The 17700-nt window shown below is 41.6% G+C and overlaps 1 protein-coding gene across 1 annotated transcript in view; it reads right to left on the bottom strand.

Annotated features, from left to right (window-relative positions):
• Window positions 1-17700, bottom strand: part of igdcc3 (immunoglobulin superfamily, DCC subclass, member 3) — a 59680-nt gene that overhangs the window by 34280 nt on the left and 7700 nt on the right. The window lies entirely within an intron of this gene.

Here is a 17700-nt window from a genome sequence, read left to right as displayed (position 1 = left end):
TGCAAGAGAACAAAAAAAAAGTGGGCCTTTTGTAACATTTAAGGCCAAACTAAGCGTAAAACTCCACACTCATTAAAAAAACTTCAAACATCTTCTCATGACCATCGCAGCCGGCTTTCCAAATACTTACGTTGTTTATTCTAGAAAACAGCTGTCTCTCTTTAACATGCAGGTGCATGGGCCTAAGCTTGTTCTTTTATCGCATGAGCACATGTCCAGGCTCAGTGTCGCCCAATGCCTGGATTATACTCTGTTGGACATGCACGTGGGCAGCTGTGGATAGCGTGGACGTTTTGTTGTTTGTACTCTAATAATTATAATTCCACTTGAAGGATGCGTGCGCAGTTGGTGCCTTTGCAGCTTATTTTTAGGGCAAACACCCCCCCACCCCCGGTGACAAAATTTGCATCATCCGGACACTAGAGGACCCTCGCACACTCGCAGGAGAGGAAAGTATATCAATAACAGTGACGCAGGGTCTCGCTGGGGTTCATCCAGTGTGCACTGTTTATCGTCTCAGACACAGAGCCCAAGGGCCTGGATGAATAAATGATGAGTATGCACAAAAACCATGCGTATGCTTTTTCCCACACGTGAAATGGCATTCATAAAGAAAGAATGTGTAATTAGATTGTGTGCATTTAATGCATGATTCACACCATCTAAACCTTTTTAGAGATTAAGCCTGACGTGGTGAATTAGACAAAGAATGAAGTAAAAACAGAAACAAAGTGGCCAATTTCTTTATTGGTTATAATGTTATTAGTAATACATTTTTAATGCTAATTGTTAGGGGTGTAAATAGCTGCAGCTGTGCATACTAATCATTCACTGGTCTGATGACCTTGCTTGCCTCTCTTCCTACTGTGACCATTTCTTTTGTACATCTGCCAGAGTCCTTTGCTCTGAGCTTACACAGTTAATAACCTCAGTCCCTTTTTTTAGTCTTTGGTGGTTTTTGTTCAATGTTTTTTTTATCATCCCGGAAAACCACCTTTCTTTTTCTCCAATTTTCCAATGATCATTTAAAAAATCACATTCCATGAAATTGTGTTTCTTCTTTGCTGCTGTTTTCATGGGCGAGTCTAATAACTTGTGGGACAAACAACATGTTTGTATGCAAATGATTAATTAAGGGACTGTCTACATCCATTCGTGACTACAGATTGGGATGGAAATCAGTCTTGTGCACATGCATGCAGCTTCACAGTGATTGAGATTTATCAAAGAGGACCACAGATACACACGGCTTTACAAAGCTGCCAAAAAGAATGCAAACGCACATTTCTGCCTGTCGTGTGACTAAAACGCAGTTTTAGCCGTTAGCCAAAGCATTAATAAGGTTTGGCCCTGCTGGCCGTCTTTATTTGCGTGCTTACATTTTGTGCACTTTTGTATTCTGCCCTCCTGCTGAGTATAGAAGAGGAGAACTGAGTTATAGGATTAAAGCATGGCACCAAGCCACCCTGTCTTGCTTTAAGTAGGAATGAACACAGCAGTGATGCCACTAGAGTACATGGTGAAGGAGAGCTCCACTTCACACATCACACATGAAGAGAAACATTATCTGTGCTCGCTTTCCAGGTCTTCAAAGTGTAGAGGAGGTGCTGTGACTCAAGTCATGTTTGCATAATTGTTCAGTTTGGAAGCAGCTTGGCGTCCTCCTTGATATGCTGCTCATATTTTCCACTATATTGCCACTGTCTGTTGCTCTTTCTGAGTTTTGTTTTTATCAGTCTTTCCCTGTTAAATGTTATTTTTTTGCATATCTGAATCAAGAATCCAAGGATGGGGACCCCCCCAGGGTATTTTTGTGTAATGTTCATTTAACCAGGAAATGAAACTCTTCATATTTAGAATCTCATTCGCGAAAGTTTCTGGCGAGAATGCTTTTTGTGGTCGTGCGTGAAAACAAATGCTCAGAGAAAATGTGAAAACATCAGACATCACATAAATACCATACAGAAAGGACCAGAAACCCGAACACAGGGAACCAAAATCACTAACCAGTGAGCCCCTGTGCTGTCTCTGATATGAATAACATTCGTCTTGACTTGAGTTTGTGCCTCTTGTCCACAATCTAAATTTAGATTAAGAAAAAGATCAAATAAATGAATAGTTAAAGAGGACATGAGGACACAAACGGGTCAGTGAATGAACATTTCTCCCATTAGTAGAGCCTCTCTTAAAGAATGTGATCTCTTCTTGCTTAACTTGACCCACTTCTTTGTTTATCCCTCGGACACATTACCATGTTATTATGTGTGATGGCCTCAAACACATTAATTCATATGGCTCAAAAAAAAACTAAATAAAAGTACCAGCAGTCTGGTCCAAGGTAAAATCATTATTCAGCTTACTTATGTTGATACAGGATGTATGGGAGGAAACTAGATGTTTTGTACCTTTACAGTACAGTCCTATAGATAATTCGCAGAAAAGCATATTCAGTTTTTCGGAGAAGATAATAAAAGAAAAATGAGCAGACAGTTGAAAGCGGGTCAGGTTTTGGGCTGTTAATGTCTGACTTTTTCCTTAACTTGCGAGGCAGCTGAAAGTAAATCCTTAAACATAATGAAATTCCTTTCTCTGGAGCGTTTCAGGGAACAATGGGCGCTTTTTCGTAAGCGTCCTCAAATTCATTTAGTCGTAGAGGAATACATTTCACTCGCAGTTCCACTCATGCCGTAAGCATCGTGATGATTTTCATGTTTTCCAGTTGATTTTTTCTTTTTTTTGTTAAACCTCCTACTCGCCGCACATTTATTGCTGACAGTAAAAAAGAGAAAAGAGTCTACAATCTTTTTCACACCTGATTATTGCTGGGAAGCACCATATGTCTTCTCCATGCAATTGTCTTCTTCCCCAGAAGTCACATATCTAATTATCACCAATACTTGTGCTTCAGAATTCAAATGAGTCGCCTCTCCTATCAGCCACATAGCTGCATGAATTATGTGCTGTCCTCCATTCAGCTCATTCGCCGTATGCTCTCTGCACAAAAGTAAAACCCTACAATTCTTAATCCTTGACTTGCCGTTTGTTGAAATATTTTCCAACGTTTAGAGTTATCTGGGGTTAAATGAGATTTATATTCAAATGGAAATGCCACTAAATTCCTCTTTGGATGGTCTACGCCTCTTGTTTTGTGAAGCCAGAAATGAGCGAGGACCTCGGACAGCAGAGGCTCTGAATAACAACCTGGGTGAACATTTGGCATCACAATTCTCCTCAGTCTAACACTCATTACTTCCCCCTCATTAGAGGACAACTGTTGGGTTGGTAAGCCACGCTGAAGAGGCCACGATGAATCTCCCACGAAAAGGTTTTTTTTAAATTTGTGCTGCTGTGTCTTGATAACAGAATGCTGATGAAAAGAACACAAATGTAAAATTAGAATTTTTTTAGATACATATGAACGTGTGTGTATGTGCTGCTTTCTGAGAGTGCAGCACGCAGCATTAACTACACATCTGAAAATGACTTTGAAGGGAGGCGCTTGGTCTGAACCCTGAGTAGATGGATGACCCCACATCTGGCACTCCCATGGGAAATCTGAAAGACGCAGGGCGGGACCGGTCCGTGCGCTCCACTGCATCTCATAGCACCCTTAAAGGCTTGCTCCCCAAATGGCTAAAACGGCTGTGTAAATCTCACCTCTGCATCACTCCATCCCTTACAACACAACAGAAGTCCCAAAAGGGAGGTCCAGTTGGCCTGGGCCCCCAGTTGTGCAGTTACCACTGGGAATTTATCACATCACAGCTTCCAAACATGCAAACCCGCGAAAAGTTACCCGAAACAAATCAGTCACTGTGACAGATTTAGAGTTTTAATCCTGCTTGCGGGGTTTCCAATACATCCACTTTTTGTTTCCCCCAACATTGTGGATCAGAAAAAACCTTAAAGGATTTTTCTTTGCACAAGCTAAAGCTAAATCAGCAAAATATGGATTCTTGTTAGGATCGATCGCTTCTTGAAGCTATACAAAACAATAACGGCGTCAACAGCAAATATAAGCACTAATGCTTTTCTAGATTCAGCATTAAGACCCATAAATTTCCCAAGACTGAATTATAATTTACTATAAACAAGATTTATGTGGCTGCTTTCCATTCAGTGTATGAGCGGGCTTTGCCTGAAAGCAGGTAAACAGCCACTGTAGACAGCAAAAAAAAAGATACATCTACTGAAATAATTCATCTTTTATTGGCTTTTTTTTTCTTACTCTATCTGCATTCATAAATAATGGCTGACTCACAGAACTGTAACTCTTTGCCCTGATATCGACTGGTTACACGAGAAGCGGTGCCCAGAGACGATAATGGATGGGTTTCCAGGATTTCAATGTAACTTCTCAAAAATACAAAATTTTAATTGTTAAACAGATCTGTGAACAAGGTCTCTCGTGACTGTCTGCATTAATGGAGAATTTAGATAACATCATAATTATGTTATATGGAAATAACATGTAAATATACTTAAAAGAAGCTGATTTCAGCATTTTCTTCTCATTGACATTAAAATATATTTGCTTTATGTAGCACATCAGAGTATTCCAACAATGAACGATATCATAGTGATGCTAGACAGAGTGAAACCCCTCAGTGAACCAACTCCAACCATGTACTCTTAGTTAGCTGTCCAACAAGCTGATATCTTTGCATCTTTTAAATCTCTGCAAGTCCATACCTGCCATTGTCACTTTCAAATATTCATGTATTAGGTGTTTAAAGCAAATAATTTGATTTAAAAAAATGTTTGACAGAAAACTAGAAAAAGAATCTAGAGCAATATACTGACACTATGTATATTTTGCAGGCACCAAACAAATAGAATAACTTTATATTGTTTCCAATCATGACTCAGTGTCCTGAACTATACAGCAAAGCCACACATGCAGTTAATTTTCATCCATGCGGTCTGTCTGTACGTCCTCAAGTCTTCATTTTCCCCCCTTTGTGGTGTCAGTGAATGTAGATAGCTATCTCACAGGGAAAAGACACATGCATTTGCTTATCCGTACTGTGCAGACTTACTCTCATTTTAGACATCTTTCTTCCTTTTTTTATCTTCATTCTTGCTTCACTCTCTCACCATCACATCCTCATCAATAAGAATAGAGAGGTAATTATAGTTTTTAAAAAGATTTTTTGTCCATTATTTAACAAGAAATTACTTTAACAGAGGACACAAAGACGTAATATTTAAATCACCTGTTTTGTGCATCTTAGTAGCGATTAGAGACTGTTTTTATGAATGGCAGATTATAAAAATAAGAATACATATATATGCCAAGTATATCTAAGATATTATAAAGTAGAATGGTTGTTTGATGAAGCAGTGGTGTGCACGAGATTGTCCATTAAAGACCTGAAGCTGTGGTGGTTGTGTGCGGTGAGTTAGGCTCGTTCATTTCTCAGAAATGATCCATGTTACTTAGACACCAGCCCTGGGACACGCTGTCACTTTTACCCTCAGCTTAAAACACGTGAACACACTTATTCACGCATGATGGCTTCTATATGAAAAAAGGTGAAGAGACTCAGTAACATGCACAGAAATTAGTTTCTCTCCCTCCCTTGCACGGACACGCACACGAGCACATGTACAATTGCTCACACCCGTCTCTATGCCGTCAGCTCAGCTGACAGCAGTAATGAGTTTCTTCTCTGCGTAAGCCAACTGGCACCCACTCAGGAGAATTTATCAGGCTGAATTGTGGCCATTAATCACAATCCTGGGCAACACATTGCCATCAAGTGCGTGGCAAAGAGAGATGCATTGATGGGGGGGGGGGGGGGGGGGGGGGGATACACTGATGAGAACGACATGAGAGAAAAGAAAACATAACAGTGCTGGTTGGGTAAACCGCCTGCTTCTTTTTGGGCTTTGCCTGATGCTGAGCTAAATGGAGGATGAAAAGACAGTGAGAGAAAAAAGATCAGACCCTGAATGCTGTAAATATCAGCTCAATTACTCCAAGAAGAGATGCTGTGACATCAATCACGGCGACAAGATTGGTGGAAGATATTTCTAGCAATTGCTTTGTGCTGTTCTTAACTTCTCACAGCAATACGCACACACATATCCATGTGCACTGAAAGAGATGAAAAAAATGTATGCGCTGAAGACTGGAAAATATTGCGTAACAGGAAGAGAAGCAATAGGGAATAATGTCACAGCAGCTTTTAAAGCCTAAGGAGCATCTTAGGTAACAGCAGGTGCTGCTAATGTATGGAAAACTGCCATCACCTCGTTTTCCAATACTGAGTCACTGACACCAACACATCCTCTCGGTGAGATGCCTGGAAACTCAAAGCCTGCCTCCCATTCCTCTCTTTTGACTATCTTTTTAACCCTCCCTTCTTTCCTCCATTCATGCTGCCAGCTGACTGCGGTCACCAGGGATATTACTGCCCCTTGCTCATTCAGGGAACCCAGCCCCCAATGCTCGCCTCCACCCTGAGCCCGATGAATCCATGATAATATGCAGTCAGTAACCTCCCCCCCACCATAGCCCCCTTTGTACGCACATGTGTGTCTCCCCCTGCCACGCCCACCGCATGGAGCTTAGCTCACGTGAAATCATGAGAAAAAAATTACCACAGAGGAAGAAGAGGAGCAGAGACAGGGAGGAAAGGCAAGTGCAGAGCCTGTCACGACCACTTAGTGTTACAAGACAGTGGGTGAGAAATGAAAGCCCTTTGTCTCTGCCGCTACCTATAGCGGGTGCAAACAAAGCCTGTGCAGACACTACATTCAGCGACAATTTGCTCCATCTGATAATGCGACACTACATGCGGGGCCCGAATAAACAAAGAGCAGCTTTGGATTTACATAAATTGAGAGAAATATTTTGTTTCTGAGGTCCAGTGAACAATGAAATTAAATGAAGGCCTTATCTTTACAGTGATTCCTGTAAATCAAATTCCTGTCAATCAGTGAGGATTAACGCAAGATCACAATGATTAATTGTGTTTTCGAGCAGCCGAGAGGGATAATTTTAGTAACTTCCCTATATAGTCTCCTGTCAGGAGCACGCCTCTGGGCTGCAATTACAGATTATATTTATGGTCGATTAATCTTCACCCGGGAATATGGAAAGCCACCGATTGATTAATTTAATAGCACTAAGAATACTCAGTTGATATTTCTTTTCCACTGAGATCACTTCTTTAAGGTGAAATTTTGTGACATGCTGTAAAACGCGTCTTTAATCAAGAGTCCTGTCTGAGGAAATCCCTCTCAAAAACACGAGTGTTTCAGTATTCGTATAATTTATGTCCACTGACAAAGAACGCATAAGCAACCTGTAACATGGACTCTGTTGACAGTCATGCTCTCATCTCATCTGTTCCTTGCAGTGGATAGGAGGGGCACAACTATAAGCTGTCAGACATAAGCACATATCACCGACGCGTCCAAATCGCCATCAGCCGCCTAACCCTCTAAAGCTGTCTTACCTCTCACAAATAATGCCCATGCTGGAAAATGGAGAGGGCCATTACACCGCTAGTGTCATGTTTCATCTTTTCAAGCTGTGGCAATGAAATGGTCTGCCTTACGACTTACTAACACATGACATGAAACCACTTCTGCAAAGAAAAATAAAATCTGAGATACATTCATAAAAATGATTAAAGACTGCATTCAGACGGATGATACAAATTCTTTATAAGTTTACAAAATAAACACATCTCGCCTCGCAGCGCTCACTGAAAGACGAATTTTTAAAACAGCTCTTGCAAAGGATCCGACACTCTCAGCTCCGTCACTTGAGGATTGGAAATTAAATGTTCCATTGATGCTTTCAGAGTGAAACACACCTTCATGTTAAGGGAAAGCGGCAGGTCAACGTATTGTATGTGCAGTCTCTGACCGCAATCCTGCGCACATGTCCTTGTCAGATCATTTAATTGATCGCAAGCGAAGGTAATGTGCGAGTTACAGAGATGAATTACGAGCCCGGGGTCGGGGGAGCAGTTTTCCGGCATGTTCAAACGGCAGAGACGTGCTTCTTTGAGCTAAGTGAGCCCGATGTTGCCTTGTACCCCTGGTGACTGTCGAAATCAGCCCTGAAAACAAAGCTGTGGGGGTCAGAGGTCCCGGCACAGCATCGGAATGGAATGTTCCTTCCTGGTTCAAGGTCCAGCCTTCAGAGCCGGAGAGGCCGAGGGATCACTCGAGACCACCGCCACATGCTCCACCTATTTCACTTCCTGCTGCGCTCCACTTTCATCTGTCTCACCTATTCCCTGCTTGGATTTTCACGCGGCTTGTTTTGCTGTGGCCTTAGGAATATTTTCTTCATTCCTCCCCCCGTTTTAAATCATTTAAAATGCTCAAAGATTTTATAAGTCTCTGAGCATCATCCGCACTTGTATAATGTGTTGGCATTCTCAAATGCTTTATTTCATACAACCCAGTGTCCAAAACCTGTGGACTATCAGTTCACAACAGCGGAAGAAAATGTTCTACTATAACCTCGACTGCTCTGTATCTAATGTATACTGACGAGAAATCACTCTAAACAGCAGAACTCATAATTTATAATGCAAAATTGTAATGAAACTGCGCATTTTTCAATTATTAGATTTCCCCAAAGTCATACAGAACAAAGATAACAGAACTATAGACACTGCAAACAGGTTGCCAGCAGGAAACTGGCCATCTCAGAAATCTTTCATCCTATGCCAGCAGTAGCCGCTTCTAATTGGTTCCTGTGGAATTCGTTTTATCCCTGACGACCAACTCTGCACACACTGTGGAGCCTGACAGGCTTTTACCCCCAAACGCTTCAAATACGTGTAGTTATAGAGGGAAGAAAGTAAAGATTATGGACCTCAGTGAGTTTATGCTGTTATAACAACTCCTCGTTTCAGACTGACTGTAAATGCAACAACAATGCATGGATGCTCACATGGAAGCTAAAGGATTTCAACACGGCAAAAAAAGAAAAAGTTACAAAAGAATTTGGTCAGCCCAACTTATCTTACCCCAGTTTACTTATTGAAAATATACACACTTTATTTTTTTTAAATCAGTTTAATTATCTAGATTTTATTTTTATTTATTTATTTATTTGCACTGCTCAGAAATGGCACAAATGGCTTCACAGGCTGTGAGTTGCAACCACAGTTGTAAGAGGCTGGAGACAATAGCTGACCCAGGACAGGCTGCGAGTCTGTCACAGGCCAACACAGAAAGGCACACACTTCACATCTACTCCGCCGCCAATTTAAAATCAGCAATTAACTTAACATGCATGTGTTTGGATGGAGCACTCTGAAAAAAACCCACGTAGGCACACACAAAGGCCCCAGCTGGCCAGGAAGTCTGAACCCAGAGCCAAAAGTTCTCAAAGTCAGCTGAAGAAGAGTGTACGCTGAACCCTACAGTATTCATTTTATATGAAACTGGCCTATATAAACTATGAAAGGAAGGATAATTAAACTTAGATAAATTAAGTTTAAGCATTTCAACAGACTTCCTGTGACACTCATAAACTTCTTTTCTCTTTTGAAAACAGATATAAAGGAAATTAGACAGCTTTAACATGTTTTACGATTATGTCACAGTTTTGTGATGTCATGATAACAAAAGTATCTAACTACAGCAAAGGTTAGCATTAAATTCAGTATCTATGGAAGCAGGGTTGCAGGCTGTGCAGCAACATGTAATTCAAAAACAACTTATCTGTTCCATTTAGACGTTACAGTAGCAAGAGCGCTCATTTTTTTTATATGTCTAAGAATGGAATTCCCTTTTTCTTAGACTAAACAACAATATAAAGTTGACATGTTTACTTTGAGGTCATGACTTAAAAGCTGTAGTGTGTAGTCACTCAATCCTGTCACTTTAGGGCAAAAATAGCTCTAATGCGCAACTCAGTCATTATCGTCGCATGAGCAGTGTAAAACACTGCCATGCATCTGTTGTAGGTTGTGTATCCTTCAGGTGTTAATGGGGTTATTGAAAATGTGTATATGTGCGTATGTGTGTATATACGTAGGTATGGATAGATAGAAACATATATGTGTATATATAAAAAAAAAAAAAAAAAATTACACATAACATATAATGTAATTACAAGGAGGTATTTCTGTAGTCTATTGATACTAGATAGTGGAAAAGGGGTGGGATTAAATAAGCTTATGCTTCTTCCTGCTCCTTTTTGAACATGGACGTTATTTGGAGTTGTGGTTGCTCGTTTTCCTTTTGTTTGCTTTGTTCATTTGTCTCTTTTAATTCTATTTTTTTTTATACTTTTTCAACATGTTCAAAATAAAGATTCAATCAATCAATCAATCATCTTCCCTCTTACTGAATCAATAAATTAATCGATCAATCAGTCCTGCAGCCAGTATTGTTTGAAACGTGTAAATATCAGCAAGCTCAAAAGCAACACTGAAAATGTGACAGGCACAAATAAATATCTTTACTGATATTTACAGAAAAAAAGACAGGCTGCTGCATCGCTTATTTGGGAAAGGGCGGGCTTAGTTCTCTGGTGCAGTGGCAGGGTTGGGTCATTTTATTTCACAGCCAAATCCAAGGTCACTGCCATTGCCCCGGGGCAATCATACTAGGGGGATGGGTCCCCACTGGGGAATAAGACCGAGTGTTGGAAGAGGCGAAACGTGATGGGAGTAGAATTTAAAAGAAAAAAGGGGAGGGGCATTCTGCCCTAGTGCACACAAAAAGGTCACCGTTTCCCAGATAAGGACCCCCTCTCATCGTCCAGCCCCTTATGACCTCTGACCCTTTTATTTCTACGTCAATGCCGAAACAGAGGGGGAAGAAAGAGGCAGGAGGGAGCATGGGGAAACACACCCACCCAGAGTCAGGAGTGACAAAAGGGGGCCTCAGCCACAGCTAGCTGTGTTGGTCAGGAGAACAAACGGTCAGGGCCACCGTCACAAAGCAGAGCCAACAGAGGCTGAACATCTCCACAGCCTCTGCCTGTTCCCAGCCACTCCACTGCCCCTGCATTTCATAAATGACAATAGCTGCTGGTCTGCTCCGAGAGGTACCCCAACACACACAAACACAAACAGAGCCGAGATAGTGGGAAAGAGATGGCAGAGGCCCAAAGGAGAGCTGCTGCCTGCCCATCACTGACAGGCCTTTGTCTCAGACTCTTCTGCTTGTTGGCAGAAAGATTTCCTGATCCCTGCTTAAACAAAATGCAAAACTGGACTGAGGGCCCCCTGTGTGTGTGTGTGTGTGTGTGTGTGTGTGTGTGTGTGTGTGTGTGTGTGTGTGTGTGTGTGTGTGTGTGTGTGTGTGTGTGTGTGTTTTGTGAAAAACTGAGAGGGCGATAATAATATCCACAACTGGCTCCACCTCCCGCCTGTCTTTGTCCTTATTACACATTTTCACAGATGCAAAAACAGAATGCATGCCAAGAAGGAGACAAAAAGAGGGGCCTTATGTGTTTTTATTGGTGGATGGTGCAGACCCCTGTAAAGACTTTTAACTGCACAATCTGGCCATAAAGGCTCTGTTAAGTGTAGTGAAGCGCGGTGACGGGGCAGGAGCGAGAGCTAACCAAGCCCTTCGTCAAGCCTGGAATCACAGGAACAACATAACACGCGCTCAAAACAAGCTCACACATCCTTATCTTTCTATCCCTGGGAGGACGCGATTGATAAAAATGACTTCCTGCAGCCAAAAACCTACGTGGTTCAAACCATAATATAAAATCTTAATGATGTGGGGCCAAAGCAAAATTCCACATTTGGAGACTAGTCCGCCTCTTCCAACCTTTGGCCCGGCCTCTGCTCTCTCTTCTTTCACCTCTCACCTCTATTACTCAGGAATTCCTCCCATGAGCCTTAAAAGCAGACAGAAGGAAGTTTAGGCCCCCTATTCATTTGTTTGTTTGAGAATAGCTGGGGTGGTCCAGAGACGGCCGCAGACTTCATTAACAGAGTGCCACTTTAATCAAGACACACAAGCAAAGGTAGCACCATATGTACGTACAAACAGAATCGCGTACACGTCCACTGACAGTCATAGACAGGTTGAACTTGAATTTGAGACTAGAGCTAACCTTTTGTTTCTTCCTTTTCACTTGTTTGTTTACCACACTGTCAAATTCAAGGCACATCGAATAATCTACATCGAATAATGTCTAGAATCTACCCAGCGATGAGCTGTTTCTTTGAGGCATTTACTTTCTAAATTATGTTATTCCAGTCTGTGTTTTCCAGAGACACAAAGAACTATGAAATATGTAGAACAATGAAATCTGAATGAGCTACAGCGTACACAGCTGCTGAGAGCAGCTGCTTAGAGAGTTGGCGCACTGACAAAAAGAAGCAAAGTTTGTGTATGCGTAGATATCTGTTTTATCAATTTGTTACATATGGTGCACGCACGTGTGTGTGTGTGTACAATGTGCGTACGTTTTTTTCTTAGGTTTCTGGCGGACTAAGTTAAACACATTTAGTCTCTGAGCGGCATCGACACCTTTCTGCATCCTTTTCCTTGTTCGTGGGCTTCACTTGCCAAGTGATGCTGTTTATGCAGGCAGTTATTTTTAAAGCTTAAGGATGCTGAATCCAGCTCATCCTTCACATTATCCCATATGGAAAAGATATATATAAATCTTATAAAGTTTTTATCTGTCTTGTATGAAACTTGTATGAAAAGCATACAAGAGTGAAAACACATATAAGATCCCTTGAAAAATTATATAATGAAACTTGTATGTTTTGTATACTTACTAAAAAAATATATGAAAGTAATGAGAAAGTGGCCACTTTCATGAGTAAATCATATATGTTTTTACTATTTTTTTTCCATATGGGATGGAGCAGCTAACAGTGGATATTTAGAGCTCTCCATGCATGTCTGTGCTCTGTACATGGCTGAAATCGTCTGAGCACAGCTTAGGACTTGAGCACAGTGGCAAACATTGCACTCTTAATTTTGTTGGTTCAGAAATTGTTAAATGGATAGAAATTCCAAGTCTTTTTTTAATAATGAGTAAATGAAGATGATAAGGCATGCCATGAGCAGCATGGAATCCCTTGGCGATTTTCCACCGCTTTTAGGTGAGTGACGTGCCATCTTCAGACGTAATAGAGATTCACTCCGCTCCTTCCCCACAGGACTGCTGGACAAGTTTCAGCGTTTGTCAGCATAACTACCCACGGGAGGTTTTTAGTATTGCTGTTCACTTAGCTTGCTGACAGCAAACAGCATCTTTACTTGAAGTGGAGCGTGTTACAGATAGTCAGACGACCATCGTCGTTGCCTTTCAGAAAATGAACCTGCTCTCAAATCAGAAAAATAGCGTGCTGTAATAAAACCGCTTTGTTGTTTCCGATTTTTTAATGAGCCAGAACTGAGCATTCATAATCAAGCAATGAGAGCTGCAGATTGAGTCAGCAGGTGCAGAGTAATAATCGGTTTCTGGTGCAATTACACAACCGAGGTCAGAGCTCTCATTAGTTTAGCTTGCTCGTTATGAGCAAAAAAAAAAATAAATTCTTTCTCCATCAGTTCATCTGAGCTATGCTGGCAGACAGATGGAGGAGTGCTGACCACACAGCAGGAGGGAGCACTCTCAAGTTAACATCAGCCTATGTACCTGCCCACACGAAAGGGAGCAACAACAACAAGTCTGCAATGTTTTCAAAGGGATACAGATGGATTACTGTTCTATAAGTGAAAATATGCTGGGTGCTTTGGGTGCCTTGAAAAGGGGCAGCACGGTGGCACGGTGGTTAGCACAGCAAGAAGGTCCTGAGTTCAATTCCACCATCAGGCCGGGGTCTTTCTGTGTGGAGTTTGCATGTTCTCCCCGTGTTTGCGTGGGTTCTCTCCGGGTACTCCGGCTTCCTCCCACCGTCCAAAGACATGCAGCTTGTGGGGATAGGTTAATTGGATAATCCAAATTGCCACTAGGTGTGAATGTGCGAGTGAATGTGAGTGTGAATGGTTGTCTGTCCCTGTGTGTTAGCCCTGCGACAGACTGGCGACCTGTCCAGGGTGTACCCCGCCTTTCGCCCTATGACAGCTGGGATAGGCTCCAGCGCCCCCCACGACCCTGAAAAGGATAAGCGGAAGCGAATGGATGGTTCGATGGAAGTGAAAATATTTATATTAAACTCATTCTCATTTGGCAAGAGACAAAGGAGCCCGCCAAGAGGCTTTATGTTAAAATATTAAAGCTATGTTTTGCTGATCAATATGACAAAAAGATCACTTGCTTCACGGTAAGGCTAGGAGGAGCAAGGGAGGTGGAACAGGGAGGGGGTTGATCGAAGGCAGGGTTTGGCCTGCAGACAAAGGGAGCTAACAGGATGTAAGGATGGAGCTTCAGCGGTCACCCAGGCAGGAGCTCATTGAAAGGGGTGGGGACAGGAAGGTCGGAGCGTGATCAAGAGCTACACGTGCACGCACAAGTACAAACACGCTCATGAAACCTACCATCAGCTCCACATAAATCACTCTTCCTCGCTGCTGTCTGAATCTGAGTGGCCGCTTGTGGCAATCTGTCCACAAAGCTCTGAGGAGTGGCGAACTGCAATTTTGCAGCTTCTCCCACATGTAGACTGATGAAAACATGTTTCTTTACATTTGCATCCAGAGAGGAGTTAAAGTCACATGAATGAGTGGCGTGGGTATAAACTGAGGCACTTTTACAGGCTTCCTCTGTCATGTCCTTTAACCCCCCCCCCCCTTCTCGGTTTCTTGTTTTTTTCATTACAGTCTTGTTGAGAGGCCTGCCATATAACAGTAGTTCAATGGTGGTTTTCGGACTAAACAAGGTGGATATTATGCATACTGAAGCGATTTGTAAAATAATAACATAGTCACGTGCACATATGATGCTATTTTACTACTTATTACTTCATTCCCGACTCATATTCACAGTGAACAAGCTTATTGCGTGCACACTGCTGGCTTTTTAGATCTCTTCAAACAGTCCCTGAGGTCAACTGCAGTCTCTATATAAGAGTCGAACAGGGTGAACACATATTTCCTACCAAAGCTTCAGCTCTTTCCAAATAATTCCAGACAAACAGACAAAAGCAAGTCATTTCAATTGATCCTAAAAGCTATTTTGTAACAGAGGGCTTTTGTGGTGTGTTGCCTGGTGACGAGGGTGTGCTTGTGGGGGAGGGGTGGGAGCCCTGGCTGGGTCCACTGTACCGGGCTTGTCATTCATCCAAATGATGAAAAGCTTCCGGAGCCTAAGCTAATGAGGAGGTCTGAGAGAAAGTGAGGAAAGAGAGAGAAATGGACTATCAAAGAGATAAAATTTGGGAGGGAAAAAATTCCAAGTGTTTCCTGGACCGACTGTCGATTTAGAGGGGCAACAGGGAGTCAGTCCTGCACCAGCTCCCGACTGTGAGCTCACACAAACGGTTGTCAAGCAAATAAAAAGTAAAATTTATGGAGGGTGGTAGTGTGCAATAAGATGGAGGATTCATCCACTGGGAGGGCTATAAAGAGGCTTCAGTAATCGCACCACCTATTGCATCACAGTGGTGCAAGTCACTCTCTGTTGTGAGAGGGACTATAACCCAGCAAATTACCACTAAAACACAAAGACAGAGGCAACATTAACAAACACTGAACAGGAAAAGAAACAAACACGAGTCACTGGCCCTGTTAAGGAGAGCATTTCCTTATTTTGTTCCATTTGTCTTTGTAAAAATGTTGAAAACACTTTGTCCTATTTAATCCATGCCCACTGCATAACTCTGGCAGGCCAAGACAAGATGAAATAGAACAAGGTTTTATGTTATTTACCTAATACCTGGTGATGAGTGCCACGAGAACACATCTGGGCTGAACAGGTGACCTCAGAAACATGGAGTTGGAGGAGTGCCAGAAATTAGGTTTAGTAATAAGGAATACTATTTCACTCTTTACAGCAAATGTATAGTATTTCAGACACATACTGCAACAGAAATAATACAGGCATGAAAGCCACGTCGTATTTCCTGTTTCAAGATTGGGAAAAAACAAGATCTCAATTACAACAATGAAGAGAATGAAAGATAACAATTAAATGAAACTGTAGTATTTTATGACATATGTACTAAAAGTATCAAAGACATGACAGATAAAAGAGTTTATTTCATTTTAAGACTACAAGTTCTTGCTTTTAGTGATGGCTTTTCATCGAAACTCTATTAGGGAGGAAGACTGACGACAAGAACAAAGCCTTGTCTCATTCAACGCTTTGTCAACAAACTGGTCAACACAGCTCAGAGGGTCAAAGCTCAGAGGTCAGAATGTGACTTTCAGTAATTCACTAGTCCCTACCTAATCAATACCAATCAAGGGTAAACCCGGAAAAGGTCAGAGGGAGAACAAAGCCAAGTCAAAACAGGATAAATCAACCGTGAAAGATTTTGAACTTGAGCTACCATGTTCACTCAAGATTTGCTTTGAGGTTTGCTCCTGGTTAAATTTATTCACTGTTCACTCATTAAATCTGTTTTCATTCATCGAATTTTCCAGAAGCAGAGGGAGCGAGAGGACTGCTTCACACTTGCATAATTCTTAATTGTTCATGCTAAAACCCTAATGAACCATTGAACTAAAGAAAGATTAATTTGCTTTACAGTTAAATAACAATTAGAAAGGCGTAGCTTGACGTTGTTGCGCCCTTAAAATTAAGTGTGATTATGATATGGTTTGGAATCATCAGAAAGGATTTCAGATATATTCAAGGCAGATTAGTAATGCAGAGTGTTGCATGGTTGGAGAGTGGAATAGATGCTTTCACTGGATCACACGTCCATCAAAAAATATTGCTAATGGAATCGACCCAGAGAATAATAACCATGTAGCTAATGCTATACATACTGAAATATTTAACAGCTTTACATAAAAATGCAAATTAACTATATTTGAGAATAGTGTATTTTAGGTCACAAAACCTTATTATCCCTCCAGGACCATGTGTTAGTCTAACTGGGATTCAAACTGAATCTCTAAATGAGTAGAGCCTGACTCATATATCAGCTTGAGTCAATATATCGCCTATTTCCCGGTATGTGTTAGCTATTTGCCGTTATATCTGCGGAATCTGCATTTCTAATTGTCGATAAATACAAAGAAAAGCAAAAATGGGGGAAACAACCTTCAACCACTGTATAAGTGTTGCCAGCAACTTTTCTGCTAGCAACACATGTCCTTGAAATGACACAAAGACAACAACCAGCTGATCTGAGCAGAGTTGGGTAGAGTATAAACGAGCAATCCACGACTTTTTGTCACATTTAAACATGATTATTTTTAAATTGTGTTGTTATATTAGATCAGCAAGGATTTAGATCTAGTTACACACTGCATGTGTGAGAGAAAAAAATATTCGATGATATATTGTATTTTTCAAATCTCTAAATATCGGTGTGGGCATTGTTAAAAACCGTACATCAGTCAGGCTCCACAAATTAATGTGGGGGGGTTTTTTCCACCAAGTTTTCCTACCCCTGATTCATTTTGTGAAATGAAGGGGCACTACTGTTGACTTTTCCCTCATGCAGAATCAAAAATGTGCCGCAACAGAGGATTCAATATGACCTTTGAAAAGAAAGACCTTTTAGGGAGGCTGTGAAAGGTTGCATGTGCTTGACAACGCCAGCCACTGAGCTGCAGTGACTTTTCCCTCTGGCCAGTGAGACGTCCATGCTAACCTCCCTATCCCACTGGGTTAAAAGCTGT

Source organism: Astatotilapia calliptera, chromosome 1 (genome assembly GCF_964374335.1).
Source record: "Astatotilapia calliptera chromosome 1, fAstCal68.1, whole genome shotgun sequence".
NCBI lineage: Eukaryota > Metazoa > Chordata > Actinopteri > Cichliformes > Cichlidae > Astatotilapia > Astatotilapia calliptera.
Note: the sequence above shows the minus strand (reverse complement) of the source record. Positions and strands in the feature narration are given on the sequence as shown.